This window comes from Sinocyclocheilus anshuiensis, unplaced genomic scaffold (assembly GCF_001515605.1).
Source record: "Sinocyclocheilus anshuiensis isolate Anshui unplaced genomic scaffold, SAMN03320099.WGS_v1.1 scaffold728, whole genome shotgun sequence".
NCBI lineage: Eukaryota > Metazoa > Chordata > Actinopteri > Cypriniformes > Cyprinidae > Sinocyclocheilus > Sinocyclocheilus anshuiensis.
The window spans coordinates 555000-559644 of record NW_015555767.1 but is presented as its reverse complement, the minus strand read 5'-3'; positions in this window follow the sequence as shown (position 1 = coordinate 559644).

Here is a 4645-nt window from a genome sequence, read left to right as displayed (position 1 = left end):
CCCCCCCCCCCCCCTTTTATACTTCTTACTTCTTTTGGAAAATATGCTAAACATGATGTTCATTCACATTAGATGAAAAATCCTGTCACAGCCTAAAAATGTGTACAATCTATTCAAATATTTATATCATATTTGTATAGATTTTTTTTTGATGATGATGATGATATTTCTTTTCTTTTTCTCATTCATGCCCACACATTCTTTCTGGAGCAGATTTGCAGACTCACATTAATACAATAAATAATCAAATAAATAAGACCTTTTCTGGCCATGAATCATTTAGGTTTTTCAGCTAATCAGTTGAGTGAATCATTCAATGACTCATTCAGTACACACATAAAGATACTCACTTCTAAATGACCTTCTGGCATAATGTAACCTGTGAAAAGGGTCTAAAAACACTAAATGCATCTTGTGGGTAAACAGCTCAAAGATTTCAAATAATTAAAGTGAATCAAAACCCACATCACTAATTTGTAACTGAAAGCTTTTATATATTTTATCCATGCCACTTGGTGTCTGCATAAATCTAAGATGACTGCCCCATTGCTGCAACATAAATCATTCCCGAATTTGCCTTTAATGTTAATGGAAAAATAGCTTTCAGTGTGTTAGTGTCACCACTTGTACTGGAGTATGGAGCTGCGGTTGGAGACACATGACTCAAAAGATTACCACTGTGATTCAAATGGCATAAAACTGCCTAAGAAGGGCACTCCGGACTGAAAACTATTATAGCCACCATATTGAAGGGTTATTCCTAACCAATGTGCTCAAAACTGCTCACTTCAAAGGACCCTCTGGAATGAAGGATTTTGAAGGGTACAACTGATGTACACTTCACTCCCATTATTCTTTGTGAGACACCTCCTTAATTGGCTCTTCAAGATGATGAAGAACTGCATTCCAAAGAACAGGTTTTTGGTCCCAGTTTTTGTCAGTAAATAAAGAAATATAAATAAAACTACACATTGTTCTGTGGTCTGACAACGTTTAATTTCTTGTGTGAATAGGCCCATGAATGCAGTTATATAATTAAAGACTTATTTGTGGTGGATAATCATAGTGAATATTTACTCAAATAGTTTATCAAGGTCTCTACACTGCAAGAACAAAACTTGAACATCCTTATTATAATCAACAAAGCCATCTCCACTGAAAACTCTTAACACATAGTCAACAGCCTATTCATTAGAACAAAAATGTTTTAGTCGCTCACTCGCTCTCAGTTTAGAACGCAGGAGAAACCTAGTGAAATGCCAATAGACATTTTTGTGGTATATGGGTTTCTGCTTTATTGAAGTTTAGAATTAATATTTCTCATAGAGTATATCGAACACAATATGCTAGACATTTACAATGCCAGTTAAAGCATGGTGGAGTGAAAATCCCCTTTGCATCTTTTTCCTCTCATTCCTAGTTGCTCAGCTCTTCTGAGATTTGATTTGGGGACCTTTTCATAGTGTTCAATAGCAATGACATTATCCAAAGGTCAATACGATTAACACAAGCCTGGCTGGCAATTTGATTGCCAAAAACAAGCAATTTGATCAAGGTTTATTGGAGACCTTGCAGGGTAGGGGCCAGGTCTCAATCTCTCTGCAAGTTTATGAAGGAGATGTTTATCTGTTATTACCCTAGAGAAGTACAAACAGCCCCCAGCGAGCAAGAGAACGACAGCAGAGATTTTCTAACCTGATATGACACCTATCAAAGAGACTGCAGCACACACATACTCTATTGCCTCTAGGTTTGGTGTTTAAAGCTGTGAGAATGCATAGGTATGGAATAGTTGAAGGTGATATCTCATTGACACAGTATTGCAGCAGAATATTGGGTGGCGTGACAATGAACTACTAAATAAAAACTTTCAGCCATTATTTTCTCCAAAAAGTGCATATGCTTTTAACAATATGAAAAAAAAGGTCAAGGTAAACGTGGGCTTCCTAACTGGAAGAATAGCAAGAAGTGATTTAAGAGGTCAAGAGTTGCTGTGCCATGAATGGTTAACTGTTCACTCAGTCTGCTGCAAATTTATTTGGACAGCAGCATCAATGTGCTGGCATATTCCTAATAATAGCCCATGATTGAGCCCCTTGACATTTAGGGGATCGTTTTAATTGTGACATGTTTAAACAGAAAAGTGTCTGTAAGAGCCAATAAATAACTCCAAATATAAACAACAAATAATAAAATAGCAATTTAATAAAAGAAACATTGAACGAAATCAAGCTTACAAATAGCCTGTAGTCACTGAAAGGACAGGGAATCCTTCATGCATCAGGAAACAAATACAATTAAAAAACAACAGCTGCTCTCAGCAAATGAAAGTATAGCTTTTATTTCCACAGCGACAAATGGCCACAGACAGACTAGACAACTCAAAGGCTCTCCATGCACTGTCCAACCCAGTTGCCGTTTTATCAGCATATTCTTAAAACACACACATACACCTGTGATTTTGACAGTCATTCTTTTGAGGACAAGGATATGAATGAAACAGCACAGAAAATAGTCTGTCTTACTTTTCTCACACACATAGTTAGGCACAAATATCTGCATAGATAAGTGTACATATGCAGACATCCCAAAGAAGACTAAGATATGCATCCGTTTAAACAGGCAGTGTTAAATCACTACATTTCGAGGACAAATAAAGGTAGAGGACATACACAAAAGGAAAAGGTGCCTGCCTCCCCTGGGACCAATTATTTCCAAGCTCAGACACAACTTTAGATTCTCCACACATACACTGTCCTTTAGCTCTAAACACAGACACCCACAACAATAATAAATTACATAAATTATCCTTGGAAGAAAGGGATGTGGAAAACTGTACTGTACTGTCTACTGTATTATGTTTTACAGTCTAGATACTGTATGTAATTTTACATGTTCCACCTAGAATTGAAGCAATTTGAACGTACTTCAGATAGCTGTAATTTAATTCTCACAATCAAATTCATCAGAGCACACACTGCCAAGGTATCAGCTGTATAGATTTCAAACAGTGGCCTTGTTGATGTCTCTTAAACTATCACGATAAACAAATTAGCACAGGGAGACCACATTTTGTGCGGGGTTGTGTGTGAAAGTATGTGTGCACGTGTGGCAGTTAGAAAGGTGGTGTTGACAGGTTACCTGGAGAGTGTGTGCATGAGAGCACATCAGAGGTGCACAGAATGAGGTCTTGGTGTGTGTGTGTGTGGCTGGGTGTAGGAGCTGGAGGACACGTTCTGAGCAGCTGCCAGCATGAACAGAGACACAGCATCAGGAAAAAAAAGACTTGAAAAGAAATACGAAAGAGAGAGAAGATTTACAGGCAGTGCAATTCCAACATTCAGCCTCTATTCTTCTCATCATTGTCTCTCCTTACGGCCCACTCTCACTCTCTCTGTCTTTGTCAGTCTCTGTCTCTCTCTCACACACACAACATTTAAGAGAGTCCTCCTGGCACCATGGCAAGATCACTCAGCAGGTGCTATTAACGTGCACGTGAATTAGAGTACTTGAATATTTATAATTCATATTTATGTTTTAAATTATAATTTATAATTTAAGTCCACTAAAGCATAGCATTTCTTGGCTAATGGCTATTTAAAAAAAAAGACTCATGGTGGGTTTTTTTTCTTGCAGATATTTTGACAGGCATCAGTTCTGCATGTCTTTTGTACATTGCAGCGCCCCATGGCTTTGTTGTTTTTCTGAAAGGAGAGCATTTCTAGGAGAGTTATTTTGTGAACACAGTAAACACAAATCCCTTTATCCATCAAAATCAGCCCAGATGTTTTTTTAGTCTGAACACGTTAAGGTTCACTCATTCATGCTGAATGCTTTAAACAAAATACTTTGAAAAAGCAGAAAGCAAAACTTAACACACCAACCACAAATACTTATTTTTGGAGGGTTTTTTCATTAGCAATTAGTCTTTGATATTTGCAAATAAAATAATTAGGCATAATATGTAAACTCAACTCACAGAGCTCAAAACTCCCTCCCCAGTCCAAAATTTGTGATTCAGTAGCAAAAGCATCAATCAAAAGTACACATTTACTCATATATAACAGTCAGTAACACAGTGACTGTGAAATAAGGATAGAATCCCTATTTTGAAGACCAGATCACTATTATTCCATTTGGTATAAAACTAATAATAAGTATACCAAACATACTATTCATGGTTGTGGAACTGACGATTATTTTAACCTCTTGAGACCCGGCAAAACATTTTAGGAAAAAATTAGTATTTTTTCATGTCATTACATTTTTTAGAGCATTAAAAAAATGTTTAAAATTATATTTCATTCATAAGTTATGCTACGTCCTTGGTAGAGGACATCGGGACTCAATTAAAAAAAAATATATATATAAATATATTAATATATAAAATAAAAAGACATGAATGAACATGCATAGGCAAAAACAATAGATTTTTTTTAAATCACCAATACATTTTGAGTTTTTAGGATTTATTTTTAACAAACTTTGTATAAAGATAATTCTCAACTATGCTATAACAGATTGATTTGATATACCATTTTTCTTCATGCAAAATGTGACACACAGCAGTGAACACACACACACACCGTGAACACACACCCGGAGCAGTGGGCAGCCATTTTTATGCTGCGGCGCCCGGGGAGCA